Below are 16,970 nucleotides of genomic sequence, written 5' to 3'. Positions count from 1 at the left end.
GAGTGGAAGGGTGGCGGGGTGGGGGGAGACGTTGGAGGGAGGCATCACACCATTTCACCCTAGGAGAGGAAAGGGAGAAAGGAAGGAGGGATGGTGGGAATGGATGATGCACAACATGTTGGTATGGAGGAGGAAGAGGAACACCAGAGGGGGCAAAAAAGAGAGAACTAGAATGGCACTTGCAGAGTGTAGACCACCACCAAGTGCTCCCATTTCCCAAGTTGGGAAATCATTCTTTCACCTTTGGTGCGTTCACTGGTTTTAATTCACGTGACATATTCGTTATGAAATGTGCACCAAAATTTTTGCAGACTTTCCGAGTTGTGAGGGAGTACACATTCATTTTCCCACTCGGTTATTTTACAGATTTTTCCGACATCAGATGAATGCAGCACTCATGCCCTATGTTGCAATGTTAACGAAAGTGAATAATAATCTGTGTATCCGCCTGTGATTTGGATCTGCCCCAAAATTTAAACGATTCTTCCTTGGCCCATGCAACACCCTTCCACCAAGTTTCATGAAAATTGAGCCTGTAGTTATTCCTGTAATCCTTCTGACAAACAGACAAACAAATTTAGTTTACGATTAACTCTGCGGGCGTTTTGTGGATGCAAAAAGAGAAAAGGAGACTGTAGTAAGTTGTTCTAGATAAAGAGTAGGAAGAGAAAGAGCAGCAGAGGAATCAAAGGAAACCATTTTTAATATAATTTAATTTTGGTGTTGTTGAATGGGGAGGTATCTTTGTTTGGATTCAAGCAAAATGTAGCTCAAAAGACCAGGTATATACTCAATACTAGCTACCTGTTACAAAATGTGAAATAAAGGCTGCTTTCGTTTTTACAAGTCTCCAAATAATAAAGGGGAGATGACCTGAGGAATAGGGGTAAAAAAGAAGGCAAAATTAAAAAAAAAAAAGTACTGTCATGTTCTTTTATGTGACTAGAATATGAGGCTTGAACCAAGTCGACTGAAATGTTCCTTTATGATAGACGAATAAATATGGTTCTAGTGATGTTTGCAACAGAGAAGACAGTGAATGATAGCCTGCGAGGTGGACAGAGGAAAAAGAAAAAAAAGGAATAAAATAAAATATAAAGAACAAGTAACAACAGATGACAGCAACAAGCACCGAGACAACTGTTAAATAAATGTCCAAGCCGAGCCAACACCCCACTGTTTATAGTGTGTAATGTCTGAAATACTTCATACAGCTCACAAGGGAGGCAACACAGGACGATACGCACACTGTTGAGCAGTTTTGGTGCTTTTTTTGCATGAGTCATTTGTAGTCCAAGCTGTAAGACATCACATTTAGGACTGGCAAAATAGTTTGTTATAAAAACAAAATCCGGTTAATTTTCTTAAATTATAAAAATGCATTTTGATTAAACCTTGCAGGTGGATAATGCGAAAATGTCGGTTTAAACTAAATGTTGGTTTCATAGTATTTGGTTGCATATTTTCCTGCAGCACACCACCGACACAGCAGTTGAGTTCTGCAAATGTAATTGAAAAGTGATAATGGCTACCATTTGGGTGGAAAGTGGCTAAATGAAGAAGAGATTTTGGAAGACTGCGTGTGTGTGTGTGTGTGTGTGTGTGTGTGTGTGTGTGTGTGTGTGTGTGTGTGTGTGTGTGTGTGTGTCCTGGCAGGCCGACTCGCTGCAGCAGGTGCCAGAGGAGTGTGTAATAAACACAACTGCTTTGGACAAGCTGGCCTCTCACATCAAATAATGTGTTTTGGCGATGTCCACCTCAGCTGTTCACACGATCAACACTCAGCAGCAGAGAAGCCTCTCAAGAAAACACAACTAATTAATATCACAGTTTCTCACAGTGAGGCAGGGACACGAGAAAATAAAAGTCTGGTTTTGGTTTAGCTGTGGTTCTGTGTAGCGCCTGTAAGGAAGTCATTTTATTTTAAAATAGGTTTCATTTGATAATCTGACAATTATACATCATGCAGAATGGTAATTTTACAATATTGTAACATTTAAAAGCTGAAATGATTGTTTATGAATAAAAATGGTCATCATTGTGTCTTATTTGAAAATGTTGTATAGATTTTGTTACCTCTATTATATTTTGGTGATGGTTTGCAGAATTTACCCTTTTAAAATCAAAATGGATAAACATAAATTCATTCTAAATCTCATGATTAAATATGCTGAGGTTAGTATCTACCTTTATTCACCTTTACTTACAGAACAAAAGGAGGATGTCAATATAAACGTTGATTAAAAAATATGCACAGTATTTTAAAGCTGCATGCTGCATATTTACCTCTGCAAAGGAAGTTGCCAAACATTAAAAGAAAATCCACAAGACACTGTTGACTAAGCTTTAAGCTTCATGTTAGATTATGAATCACCCCCCTCCTCGCTCTCTCTGCCGCCACCTCCACCAAAATAATCAGGATAATTTCTATTCATTATTACACCTCCATTTATCTGCGAGACGAGACGTAGGGAGGACGGGGTATAACTCTGAGGAATAACAATACCATTAAAAAGCCTGTGCGGCAAATATCAATCATTGTTGCCGTTAATGTCCCTCTAGCCTATTCAGATGGCCTCTCTCTTTTCCTAATGTCCACCCATCTGTGTGTGTGTGTGGAAGTGATGTGTGGAAGTGTGCAAGTGTGTGTGGCTGTTATATTCAAAGCCCTTTAATCAACAATCGCTGCATCTGGGCCAGATAATGAATGGCATTGTTTATAACCTCACTCCTGTATCGGGTGATAAATGCATTCGCGCCTAATGCTATCATTTGAATAAGAAATGAGATTGCGCTTTATTTTAATATTGAGGAGAGATTGTCTTAATATAAATTTCTTGGTAAAGTTGAGATGATGATGGTGATGACGATGAGGATGTTCCATTTTGTCAACCAGCCAAAGGATTAAACCAGAGCAATAAAACTGCAAAGATACAAAATTAAGTTATTAAGCAATTGTTTTTGATTCACGGCTGTGACAATAAGATTTAAGCAGGAGTGGTTAAAAGCAATTCAAGTGGAAAGTAGATTTATTGAGTCACAAATTTACACAAAAAAACAAACAAAATGCTCAACGAGCATTACTCAAAGTGTGAGACAGGTTTCTCTAAATCCACTGAAAAGAATTCCTCATCACGGGAGCGCTGATGTATGTGCAAAAAGCTCTGTTTATTTTCCATTCTGACACAGTTAGCAAAGCTGCCCTGCCATGCAACACAGGCTCCTCTGTGCACTTTAGAGTTGTAAAGTGGAGGCAAAGCAAGTCTCGCTCAAACATCATCAAAATGACACAGGAGGTGTTATGAAAATAAAATCACGCTCGGTTTAGATGAAATATTACATGTGTTGATTGCTAAATGGACTACAAAAGTTCAGTGTCACTCACTTTGAACTCTTTTAAATGACCACAAATCTGTTTTTGTTTTCAGAAGAAAACCTCTATAAGAATTACCCACTGGGCTACATAACTTTATATTCCAACAAAGTTTAAACAGAAGAAAAAAGCTGAAATATTTTTTCTATAATTCTTTAAAAAAATGACATTAAAATGTGTTCATATTCATATATTAATACTATAATGTAGAATTTAGAGATACAAAAAAGGTGTGCACAGAAGCTATACAAGGCAGTGGGATTTTCACGCTGCATCAGTCTCCGAAAAAACATTTTATATCTTATTATTAGATATTGAAAAGTGCCAAGATATTTTTTTGCATTTTCACTATTTTTTGCATGACAAATTCAGAGAAACCCTGCACAACAGATCCCATATCATAATACAAAAGAAAAAAAAACTCAGTGCAGACAATTTCCTGGCACTATTTCCTCAGTGACATTATCCCACTGGAATAGCAGTGGCGCGGTGTTACAACCCTGCGTGTTGCCACAGTGGAATACAGATAGAGAAAAGCTCGCCGTTCGCCACCCGGGGACTCTAGCTGTCCAAATCTTTGACAGTTTCTCAGCAGCATCCGGCCCTTAAACTGTGAAAGATTCCAGCGACAGATAGGGAACCCCCACCCCCCTAAGCCTCCACCACCCTCCACACCCACCTTACTCCATATCAGGCAGAATCATTGATAAAGACAGCCATTCAGGGATGACACTGATAGCTGCTCCAAAACCATTCGAAAAGTGATTTGCCTTCCATTTTAGCCGCTGCTGCCCTCTTTATGATGCACACGTGTCCAGGAAGACAACTTGATTGCTTATACAGAAGGAATTAGGTGGGACCTAATGAAAAATTAAATGGATTTAATCTCAGCATTACTAAACTTTGGATTTATTTGAGGAGGATCAATTTAAAGAAATTGAATTTAAAAAAACCCACGCAAATAAAGATTGCAAATGAATATCTGTAATTTTTCTGCAGGTTGTGTTTACAGAAATGCTTCACTCCTGGATCATTTGGCACAAAAGAGGCTGAATATTGTCAGCCAATCAGAGCCCAGTTGTGTACTCTGTCTGCACATTTCATTTCATTTCATTTCTAAAAGGACAATGCACATTAATCAACATTACTGTAAATGTGCCAGTGTTAGCCAGCTGGCTAATATTCAACTGTAGTCATTTGGTGAGATCCTTTAAAAAGCAATTCAATAAATAACCTTTCATCGATATTAAATTTATTTGTAAAGCATAATGAAAACCATAACTCTCATCCTGTGAAAACTGAATAATATGGGACCTTTGAAATCTGAGAATCTAATTTATACACACAACTGAAGTAGAGATATACAGTAGATAAAGCTATGAATTACTGATAAACATCTTCAATTATTTACCGCATATAAGCTGCTTATCAATAAAGCTAAAAAGCTGAATTAAAGCAGGAAATGTCAGTGCATACTGGGCTTATAAAAGATCTAAAATAGAAGAAATCTGGAAGATTTTCTTGTGTAATGTTGACAATCTTAACAGCAGCGGTTTGGAGAGAAACTGGGTCTGGACATTTTGAAAGCCGAGATATTTCTCTTCTGAGAAGCAAAGTGTTCCATGATGGCTTTAATTTACTGCATTTGAAGGCCAACTGAGACACGAGATGGAGACGCCGTCTCTGCTCCTCTGTCTCCTTCTGCTCCTGCATCCCTTCACCCCTCCTCTCGCCTCCATCCCCATCTTCGGTCCAAATGAATGACGCCAGCTGGGGTCGTCTGCCTGATGCCGGGCCCTGCTTGGTGGCATTGACAGCTGAATTATCCCACAGGCCACCGCGGCTGATTATCAGTGGAGAAGTCATCAGGGCGTCCGAGCCCCCCTCCCTCCCTCCCTCCCCACCACCAACCCTCCAATCCCCAATCTCTCTACCCCCTTGTCCTTTTCCCCGTCCCCCTGTCACCCCTTGTCAAGAGAGGGACGCCTTCTCCAAGCTCGCCGCCCGGGTCCTCTTGACAGGTAATCTCAACAGTAACAATTACCGCCATTACTGGTGTCATAAACAAGTGGCCGACCCCAAGCCAGGGCAATAACAAAGGCTTTATAATTCACCATGCAAGGCCATATAAATACATGCCAACAGGTAACAAGTAATCTAGCAGAGAGGCTGAGGGCCGCTGCTGAGAGACACCAGACTCAATCTGTGAGGATGCAGCAGCAGACTGAAGCCGAGGCTGCACACACACACACACACACACACACACACACATTTGAATATAATCACACAAAGAAAAAGGATTTTAATGCGTGAATATATTTGATTCGGTGCAAGTCACATTTGCTTGGCTGTTTGAATGCAGCTGCATGCAGTGAAGCACTTTTGTCAGGCTATTGATGACACCATTTTTATCTGAGAATCTTATTGATTTTGAGCATGTTATTGATTTAGCAATAGAGGCCATCCTTCACTGTAAATCTTATATTATCAGAGAGAAAGAGATGACGCTCAAATGCATCAAATAAATATCTTCGTGTCTTGATTATTGACAGAGAAGCCAAAATAGGCAACGAAACAGAGGCATTATAAAGTATTATTAATACAACTAATTTAGATAAGAACTGATGTGGTTGAATATTATAGTATTTAATTTTTATAATTTAGTTTTAATCATTTATGTTGTAAATAGACAGATTTTTTATTTTCAACCCGTTTTAAATTATTTTTATTAATATCAGTTTATCTGAATTCATACTTGGTTTGTTAATAATTTAACACATTTATTTATTATAGTAATTTAGACCAAATAAATGCGCCCCGACGTGTTGTGCCTTGACACGTGAAGTTTGGGCCAGATTGCTTCCTCTCCTCAGCAAAGCAAACAAGGCGTTGTGGCCTGGAGCGCTAAAATAATTTGAGACTCCCTAATGAGGAGAGCTGAGCAGCAATTAACACGTGTCAAAGTCGACATCATCAGGTGCCACTCTCATTTTCTTCCCAAGACTCAATGGATTTTTTTTCTCCTCTCCCGTTTCCTCTTGTTTATTCGCAGCCCGAAGGCGGCGGTGGAAGAGGAGCTTTCCATCCCTGATGCGGTTGGACTGTGGCGCGTTTAACGATCACTAGTTAACGCCATCGAAATTGTCATGCCGACGTCTCGCTTCATCCTTTATTCGTTTTCTTTCTTTCTTCCTTTTTTTTTTTTTTTTTTTTTTTGCGGCGGCAGTCAGATCAGACAGGCCAGTTAACGGTGCATAATTCCTGCAGGAGCGATGCTCCAGCAAACAAACAGGCGGAGAGAGCAGAGAGGAGCTGCGGCGAGATGTCAAGTCTGCATTCTGTTGTTAAAATAATAGACAGATTTAATTATTACTGCAGAATAGCAACAAGTCAGTTCGGTAATTTTAAATCACCTCACATCAAGATAAAAACGTGTTGTGTGAGTGTTTATTTTTTAAACGTGTGCAACAGGAGAATTTTTTTTTTCCGCATTATCCTCTTTATACGAGTTTAATTCTGCACAAAATTAAAAAAACAGCAAATATTTTTTAATAATTTCACACAAATAAAATAGAAAAACATATTAAGCAAAATTAAATTGGGGAAATATTTGTTTTATTTGATTAAAAAAATGTATTTTCAATTATATCATTATTATTATTGTTATTAAAAAAGGTTTTTCACGAAAAATACATTGTTGAATTTAATTTATTACATTAAGAAATAACATGAGGATACATAAAATAAAAATCATGCCACATACTTGAAAAATAAGTATGTGCAAAACAATATTACAAACACACTTTGAAAATAGTAAAATAAGAAAATAGGCTACATTTAGCATCCAATGTGTAAATGACTTACAATTACAACTGTCCTTATAATTGTTGACAAATGCATTTTATTACAGAAGTAAAACAGGTCATTTCACTTACATCTGAGCCTATTACAAACACTGCACCCTGATGATTAAATAGCCATGTTGGGAGTTTAAATTTCCAAATTAAGTGTCAAAAGAAGTTACTGTCAAATTCCTCTATTAACAAAAATGACTTCCATAAGCACAATTAGAGGGCACAATGTGAGTTCTCTGCTGAGCTCAATTTTTATTTTTAGGGTAATAATGTATGACAATTAAAAGTCTGGAAAGTCTGGATGTAAAACACAGATGTGTTTAATCTCCAGATAATTTACCTCACATATGTCAGTGTGCTTACAAAGATGAATAACAGAAAAAAAAAAATCTACCTAGCAACAGCAAACTAAAACAGAATAATGTAGCAACACAACAAACTCATCTTTCAGCTAATGTGTTTACCAGTTTCATCTCTCTGCTCTCCTCGATGCAGGATAAAGAGAAAGTACGGCAATAAGAAAAGGAGGAGGAGGTGTTTTGTTGTCATTCTTCTGACCTGAGCCGCTCATCTTCCTCAGAGCTCAGCAGGAGCTCGGCCGGCGCTCGCCTCGCCTACCCAGGGTCCTTTTGGTGTGTGCATATCATTTGCATACATTTCTCGCCGGCTGACGAGGCCTCGCTCTCATTAAAGCCTCGTCTCACAAATTCCCCCCCAGAATCCTGCTGGTCCTCCCAGCCATGAATCCGTACCTGTGGTGGCGGCGGTGGCCGCTGACGATAGCATGCTGTTGTCCAGAAGCAAAGGCGAGGGTGAGAAGATGGGGGGAGGAAAGACAGAGAGAAAGAGAGGAGAAGTATAGGAAGAAAGGGCAACAGTTTCTGTGCAGTGAAAACAAAAGAGAGGAAGAAAAAAACTGCAGTCAAGAGAGAGAGGATAAATGAGTCCTCTGTGTGCGGTGGAGCACTGTCTCCCTCTCTCTCTGCTCCACTCTGTGCATGTCTCTCTCTCCTTCTGACTCTTGAACCAGGCTCCATTTTGTGTTAAGCAGCTCCCTCTCATGACAGATCTCTTGTGGGGTCAGGGGTCAAAGTTGAGGACAGGGTCAGCTGTAACACAACATACAGGGGAACTCTCCAAACTCTCTCCCTCTCCACCTTCCAAATTTCTCTTTCATCACTCCGTCCCCCTCGGCCAAAAAGTGCTCCACGAGCTCCAGGCTGATGAACTGCTGCATCTCTAAAGTATCCAGAAAAGCTGATTGTCAACAAATCCAGCGGTGCATTGTTGGTTCTGGAACGTTGATTGGTAGACTGTTAAAAACTCAGACGTTGGTCGGGCATGTTGCTTCAGGTACGAACCAAAAGTCCGCTTTGATTGATAGATTCACCAGTTAGAGGCTTATCTGATTTCAAAGATTTATAAATGAGTTTGGATTTTAAAAGGTGTGGAAAGTTATCACAGGGACAAGCATGTCAATGCAAGGTAAACAGTGGAAATGCAGGGCTCATGTTACAAAGGAGTAACGCAAAACACTCTTATTAACAGACCTGTAGAGGCGGCAGTTATAGAAAAAAAATTCTCTCATAGAGGCTTTTGCTAATTTCAAACAATGTTGAACTGACAGATTCTGCACACACATATGTTTGCACATGTCTGACTGGCCAAGGCAGCACCCTGTCTGTTGATGTTGTTTTACGATGTGTAAAAAAAGGAAAAGTCACTTAGATTCTCAGATAGATTGGTGTAATCCATTGCCTTGGGCAGAGCTTTGTTTTTTTACCAGAGGATCCTGCATTTTTCACTGTATCAGCATGTTGAACTCTCTGAATGAATGAGAGGACTGATTTTTTCACACAGTGATAATGTAGGTTTGAATGCAGCCTTAGTGCATCTCCAAGTATGTTCCAAGAAGAAGAATTCAGATCCCTTACTTAGGTAAAAAAGTAGTAATTAAGAGTAGTAGTACCATACTGTGAAATTTCTCCACTACAAATAAAAGTCCTGCATTCAAAACTGACCGAAGTAAAAGTACAAAAGTATCAGCATCAACATCTACTTAAAGCATCAAAAATAAAAGTATTTGTTATGCAGAATGGACCCACTCAGATTGTTTTATTTATTCTAAATATATTATTGGATTATTTGTATTCAAGTCAAGTCAAAGCTTATTTATAGAGCACATTTAAAAACAACTTCAGTTGACCAAAGTGCTGTACAGTTATTAAAATACAATAAAAAATCATACACAAAAATAGTTATAAACAAAAAACAATGAAAACAATAAAATACTAAAAACAAAACAAAAAACAAAACAAAAAAATAGGAATAAAAACTCAATCGAAAAACAGAGCTAGAGTTAAAAAAGAAAATAAAAGAGTAAAAAGTAAAAAAGCCAAGGATTCTTGCCTAGTTGGGACTGAACGCCAAGGAGAATAAATAGGTTTTTAATAATGTTTTAAAGTGCTCAACAGTCTGTGCAGCTCTGACCTGGAAAGGTAGGCTGTTCCACAGAGAAGGCTCTGTCCCCACGAGTACAGAGTCTGGACCGCGGTACGACCAGGAGCAGCTGGTTAGATGACCTAAATGCTTTGGAAATACTGTGGGGTTTTAAAAGCTCTGATAAATAAGACGGTGTCAGACCATTCAAGCACTTAAAAACAATTAATAAAACCTTAAACTGGATCCTAAAATTTACAGGTAGCCAGTGCAAAGATGCAAGGATGGGGGTAATGTGCTCACGCTGTTTCTTCCCAGTCAGCAGGCTGCTGCATTTTGGACAACCTGTAAGCGGCGCACTGCTGACCGGTCAAGACCAACAAACAAAGAGTTACAATAGTCTAGGCGTGATGTGATGAATGTACGGATGACTTGCTCAAAATCATTTGTGGGGAGATAAGCCTTTACTTTTGAGAGTAGTCATAGCTGGAAGAAGCTTGTTTTGACTGTCGAGCTTATCTGTTTATTAAACTTGAAGTCAATGTCCAGTATTAATGCTTTTATGTAAACAGCGTTTTAATTCTGTAAAGATAGGACCCTTTTCACTACTTAAAAACGTATAAACTGTAAAACTTGTCAACTGTTATGAGGGTTAATTAAAGAAAAATGTCTAATCACTTCAAATTGATCAAATTTCTTTATGCCAATTCTTGACCTGAAAAGTAACTAAAGCTGGCATCTAAATGAAGGGAAGTAAAATTACAATATTTGCCTCAAAATGTAGTGAAGTAGAAGTATAAGTTACATAAAATGGAAAATACTCAAGTAAAGTTCCCTTAAAATTCAAATTAAGTACAGTACTTGAGTAAATGTACTTAGTTACATTCAACCACTGGTTCCAAGTTACCTACTGAAATCAGCCCAAGTCTATTTGAAGATCTTTAGAAGGTGACAAATATTTTTGTTGTTTTTGTTTTTGCTTGATTATGCTTCAAAATAAAGCTTAATGGTTTATTAAAACAGCTGGACACTGTAGTTTTTATCTTTTTTTCCCCAAAAGCAGGACCAAGTAGTACATTTGTTATGGACTATTTAAAACCATGGATTAATACAGATTTAGTGAGCAGGATCGCTTATGGAAATGACTCAGAAAAAACAGCGGCTATGGTTTTAACAACAACGGAGGCACAAACAAATAACATATCAGGCTTTGGCTACACAGACAAATAATGATTAAAAAAAAATCACCAGTCTTATCCTCTGAAAGTTTGGTATGCAGCCATGAAACAGAGGAGCAGAGGAAGAGCTGATGGAGTCAAAAACAGGACACACTGAAGGAATTTAGAGACTGCATGTATGTAATGCTAGCACAGGCAGAGACTCACACACACAAAATGAATCAACACATAGTACAAACATGCGGGCAAACCACATCACTCAAACCTCCACACCACTGAACACAAGTAGAGGGCGAAAAACAGAGAGGGAGCGAGAGAGGGAAAAAATGATGAAGTCGGACTTGAACATCAAACAATAAACAGTCCATTAAGTCCGTGGGTGGAGGGGTTCGGGGGTGGAGGGGCTGGGAAGGCAGATATTGGGGAGGAGGGGGTAGAGGAGTGATGAGAGTTTATTTAAAGCATGGTGACCCCGTGGCCGAAGGCTGCCTCGGTGCAGGGATGAATAAAACTTTAATGGCTCATAAAACACAGCGACCCCTTCTCAGAGCCCAGCTTCACAGCGTTTATTCCTGCTGAGCTGGCCAATCAGAGGGCTAGAAACTCCAAACACAGAGCAGGAGAGAGAGAGAAAGGGGAAACAGAAGACGTAAAGGAACAGCTCAACATTTGGGAAAAGGCTTTTGAGATTAGAAGATTGCAACAAATCTTATGTCTGTGCATTGAGTACATGACTAGAGTCCGACCTAATAAAACACAGATCGCATTTCTTTACCTGCACATCAACAGAAAAAAAAACTTAAAGAAAACCTTGAGATTAGATGCTAAAAACTTGGTGTGGGTGTGTTACAGGCTCAGTGGCAGCCTCAATGAAAACTTGCTGCCGTCTGCTGATGTTCACCAAGAAATGGTTCCAGAACTAAATTCCCTATAAACCCATTAAACTTTCTACTTAGCTAGGCTAACCTTGTCCTGCCTGCAGCTACATAATTAACACCCCAAAATAAATTTCTGTTAACCAGATAGGGTGTAAAAATGAAAAATTCCCTTCCATTGTCACCCAAGGTAATTAATGAATGTTTAAAACACAGCCGTTAGATATTAGAATAAGTTCTAATATCACTCTCAGAAAGAAAACACTAATGAACACATTTCCAAAATCTTCTTCAAACTAATTTGTCATAAAAGGTGCAAGAGAAACTGAGTGAGTATAGCTCAGTTTTAGAGGAGAAGAGAGAGGCAGTGAAAGAAAGAGTGGAGGAAGAAACTTTGACACAAGAGGAGAAAATGGGATGTAAGCCAATTATTAAAGAGGATTGAAGTTGTAGAAGTAGGAAAAAAGAAACAGAGAAAAAGGGAGAGCAGAGTGAGAAACGATAGAGAGAGGAGATGAGACCATGCTGTTCATTCACACAGATATGTAACACACACACACACACACACACACACACACACACACACACACACACACAGCAAAGGTACAAACTACCACCAGCGGTTTAATCAAACCCATGTGAACTGTACTTTTTTGCCAAACACCATTTGCCTCTCTGGAAACGGGCCTGTAACAGTCTGAAGCTGAGGTGTCAATCCGTGCCGCCGTCACCCCAGGGTGCTGGGATCTGTAAACAAGCAGCTGTCACCTTGTTTAACGCTCAGCCATTTTCTTACCCACCACTTCACTCAATCTGCGATGTTCGCCGAATTCCAGGAGTCATTATGTTGATGTGTTGAAGTGTGGCAATTTGCATTTTTAGTAGCTACTTTTCCCAGGATTGCTTATATTCTACTTCAGCCTACATTTCCCAGAATACTTATTGTCGTATCACAAAAAAAAGGTCTAGTTAATAATCATTGTTTTCGCTTTGAATGCATATCACAGCACTATGCGTTATTTGCTCCTGTTTTAACATGTGAAACGTTACAGACTGCAGCTATAACATGAACATTTCCTGATAAAATGAGTTGGAAACATTCATGCAATGTTCTTTGTGCAGACGTTTCTTTTGGTGTCCATGTATGGGAAGTTAGAGGAAAAGTCAAATAACAGACATCCAAAACAGATAACTGATGCAAAAATATGCAGACGACGGGGTCTACATGACAAAAAGGAGAAATACACAACATGTGATTGCATCAAAGTGTGCATCCTTGCAGTGTGTGTGTGTGCTGCAGTCTGTGACCCTCCCTAGCCCTCTCTCCCCTCCTTGCTCAGCCCAGCGGGTGTCATTCTCAGGTCATGAGACTGTAAATATACACAGTTAGACCCCAGAGCCATAAATCAGAGTGAACAGCCTGAACTCCTACGTGGACAGATAGCATGAGACGGACTGAAACGCCTGCTGGAACAGAACATAATAACACATATTCACAGTTCATAGTAAAATAGTAATACAGATCATAATAACACAACTAGAAGTACAACTAGTGTTACGCACACACTTCAGAGAACTGCAGGGATGCTGTATTTTTGCAGGCCAACTTGGAAATTAGCTGCACCCTGGTTCCCTCCACCGAAAGCCAAGAAAAAGATTTGGGATTATTGCAGAAAATAAACTGGCAAACAAAAGTTTACGATACTTTGATATGTTGTTCAGACAGATATTCTTGACAAATGAACACAGCAGGAGAGTAAATGGAATCGGCAGAAAGAAAAAGCTAACACTAGACTATAAACAAACTACACGATGGTCACATGACTTTTAGCTGCCTTACCTCTCATTTAGCTGCTTGTTAGGAGGCACGAGTGAGGTATTTACTGACAGATTTTATGTCAGAGAACAAAACTCTTTGAATTGAGGGGAATCAGAAAGTACTGAAATTACTCCACTACAAGTAAAAGTCCTGTATTCAAAACTTACTGAAGTTAAAATACAAAAGTATCAGCATCAAAATGTACTTAAAGTATCAAAAGTAAAATGTCTCGTTATGTAGAATGAGCCCACTCAAATTGTTAAATATATTCTAAATATATTATTAGATTATTTGTACTTAATATACTGTTATGAGGTTTATTTAAAACATTGTCAAATCACTTTATATTGGAACACGTTTTTACGTTAACATTTGACCTGGAAAGTAACTAAAGATGTCAGCTAAGTGAAGTGGAAATACTCAAGTAAAGTACCTCAAATGTACAGTACTTGAGTTAATATACTTAATTACATTCCACCACTGGTTGCTACCATTGTAACATGTACACCATAACTATGTCTACAACTGTAACACACATTTTTATTTGCCACTAACCCAGAATAGGCTCGGTAAAAGTGGGAAAACATCCACAAACTCTGTAAGTGGCATTGTTTTTGATAATACAATAAAGCAAGCTAATCAAATCCCAGGTCATTTCAATAAATTCTGTAAACAAATGTGCATTATTCAAATACAAGCGAAAGAACATATATCTTCATTAGTAAATATGATACACCATTACAATATATTCAACTATCATTGCCACTGCTACTTGTAAAACTACTTGTATTGCATCAAATTACCTCCACCACCACCTGCCATAACTGCCTCTACTGCCAACAGTATTTATGCTCCTTCTCTTCTTCCATTTGTACCACCATTACTGGTGCTACTGTTGGTGTTTTGAACTTTAGTGATCTACAGAACATCTTCATTATAAGCTGCATAATCAAAACAAAACGCAAAGTTCATGGACACATCAGTGTGATGTAAGAAAATAATGGATTTCTGGGATATGTATCTAATAATGCACGAGGACAACTCTGCTGCAGATGGACTGTAGTTGTGCTGAGTTTCATCAACTCTTTGTTTATGTTATTATTAGATATATCTATAACATGTATTGATGTATGCCTTGGCAATGTGTGTTAATTCTTGCTGTATCTGTGCTATCAATACTGTGATGTCAAATTGCCTATACAACTTCCAATACATCAGCTCTCTTTGGCACTTGTGAATGTATCCTTATTATCTCAGTCAATAGACTTATTCAGAGAGGGTGTGATTGAAAACATAGATCAAATAAATTGACAGGACATTTCCACAAAGGATAACAAATACACCCGGGGGCTGAATATTGATGATCATTCACGCAGTGGCTGAATACAGATAATCATGTTTATGGAGGGCCCTAAAGTAAAGGTTACCTGCCAAAGCTTGTCATTAATGCCAGGTGTCACGCAATATAAAGAAAACTGTTAAGTTTTAAACATAGCTTTAAAATTACGCATCTCTCATTCTCACACTTTTTCAAAAATGTTTTTACGATCCTGAAGGTATTCATGCTTCGCTTCAAGGCAACCTGCCTCTTTAAAACTGCTTTTTTATGCCTCCTGTAAAAAGACAGAGCAGTCACTTCTTTTTTGCATGTGTCTCCAGGGCAGAGTGTAAAAAAACATTTAGAGGTTAAGAATGCTTTTTCATCATTGTCAACAACAAAAAAAAAGTCTTTATTGCGTTTATTTTATTTAACATGCTAGTTTTCATTTATTTTATTTTATTTTAAACCCAAACTTAGGTCAGAAATGTTGATACTGGAACTTTGAAAGGAAAGTTTATGATTTTTATTGTACATCCAGAGCTAACATGTGCACACAGCCAGGGAAAATCACTGCAAAGATCTAGAAATACATAGGTGTGTGTGGTCCAAAAATCATCATTACTCTTGTGAAGTTCCAGTTGTTTTTTCTTAATTGATGTGCTTTTCCCCCCAGAAAATTACAAAGACAAAATGTAATGTCTTGGAAGCTATATGCACTCTTAGATGAATCTTTGTGTGCTATAAAGTGTGCAGAACTTTGTGAGGCATGCACCACTCCACCGGCCAGCTGCCTGGTGTGAACATGTGTAACTGCTGAAAAATAGCATGTGTCCTCCAACACATTTCACCAATAAATAAAAGCTAAATAAATCTCCATGGCTAAAGCACGGAGAATATAATCTGCTAACCTATTACTGTTACATTAGCGTCAGCTCCTGTCCAGAAAATCAGCTGAAGACTGCAGTCATCTGGCCTTTAATGATAATGACTGCTTGACCTCACTATACGCTGGAGTTCCCATTACTAAATTACACAAAATAGTATCAGTCATTATGTCATCTATAATGGCGACTCTTTGGATCAAAGGTGTTAAAGTGGAATACAATCTGAACGTATTTTATATTCAACACTCCTGGCAACAGTTAAGACAAAATAAAGCTAAATCTAAACTTTACATCATCTGCTGATATCAGGGGCAGTTAACTTGAACTGCATTACATTTACATCATTCCATCTGTGATCTCTGAGGCGGTAAATGTTTTTGCCGGCATTAACGCGTCATCAAAGTGTCCGAAATCCTAGAGGGTTTGATCCTGCGGATCTCTGGAGGGTCCACGGACACAAAGTCTACAATTATCTCTCTGTTATGTCAAGTGTGCTTGAGCCAAAAATTGCTCGCCTTGGATTGTTCAGAGCTATCGGGTTCCCATGTGAAAACACAAGGACTATGACATCACCGTGTCACTTAGCTAGCTAGCTACCTCACACCCACACAGACAGACACACACACACACATACACACACACACACACACACACTAATCCCTGGTCTTAAGCATGTGAGGCCTGCACAGACCGTTTGTCTGCCTGCCCCTCTACTGACTTCCATTATTGAACGAACCAAGGGGGGGTTTGGGAAATGCAGTACTCTTGAAATGTGTCACCATAATGGCACCACAACAGTCAAAATGTGTCATGAGCTTTTCATGAGAGAAACATTTTGATGTTCCTTTTATGAAACCAGGGATCGATCAATCAAGCTTTTGTTTGAGATCGAGTTTCAGAAAGTGAAGCGGTCCTCTCTGCTCTCAGAAATACACAACAAAACACACTACAGCAAAAAGATACTCAGTATAAGGTCTGCTTTGCCACACAGAAATAAACTCAATCTATATCTGAAAATGTATGTTAATGTCGCCAAAATGAATACGTTTAGGAATTTTGACTGAGCAGCAGGCCTTTCACTGATCAATCAACAGTATTTGTGTTGAAGTTGAAAATATTTTGTGCAGTTAAACCATCATAACATTCCCGAAAGCCAAAAGTATGTCATCTGCTCTGTGATTTGTATCCTTTGAAAGGCACAAACTCCAGTTAAGCAGGCCAACACAA

General features: G+C 38.7%; 1 long non-coding RNA gene across 3 annotated transcripts in view; it reads right to left on the bottom strand.

The window, feature by feature from the left end:
* The window catches only part of LOC131993187 (uncharacterized), a 60,426-nt gene that overhangs the window by 25,643 nt on the left and 17,813 nt on the right, over nt 1-16,970 (bottom strand). The window contains exon 4 of one of the 3 annotated variants that reach the window (XR_009396292.1): nt 7,252-8,632. The exons of 1 other annotated variant lie outside the window; for it this stretch is intronic. This is a non-coding gene — a long non-coding RNA (uncharacterized LOC131993187). Of the gene's footprint in view, nt 1-7,251; nt 8,633-16,970 lie in introns of those variants that run through there. One more of the 3 variants, XR_009396293.1, reaches the window with a different exon arrangement.

This window comes from Centropristis striata, chromosome 20, assembly GCF_030273125.1.
Source record: "Centropristis striata isolate RG_2023a ecotype Rhode Island chromosome 20, C.striata_1.0, whole genome shotgun sequence".
Lineage (NCBI taxonomy): Eukaryota > Metazoa > Chordata > Actinopteri > Perciformes > Serranidae > Centropristis > Centropristis striata.
This window is presented reverse-complemented; position numbering and strand designations above follow the sequence as displayed.